The following is a 276-nucleotide window of genomic DNA, read 5'->3' as shown; positions in this document are numbered from 1 at the left end:
CGACGACAACGACGACGATGACGACGACGACGACGACGACAATGACGACGACGACGATAAATCGACGCGAGGAAGATGGTCGAACTAGATGGGAGCCAAATAATATTGGGATGTCTCTGGACGAACTCGTGCCAACCTCTATGGTAAAATATAATATGTCAAGATATACAAAATATTTCTCATTTTTTAGTTTATATAAGAATACCCGTTTCATTCATGAAATTATTACATCTCGCTCCATGTCTTAAAGACGTGTCGATTTTAGCCACAGGAAGG

Source organism: Trachymyrmex cornetzi, unplaced genomic scaffold (genome assembly GCF_001594075.2).
Source record: "Trachymyrmex cornetzi isolate Tcor2-1 unplaced genomic scaffold, Tcor1.1 scaffold257, whole genome shotgun sequence".
NCBI classification, from domain to species: Eukaryota; Metazoa; Arthropoda; class Insecta; order Hymenoptera; family Formicidae; genus Trachymyrmex; species Trachymyrmex cornetzi.
Note: the sequence above shows the minus strand (reverse complement) of the source record.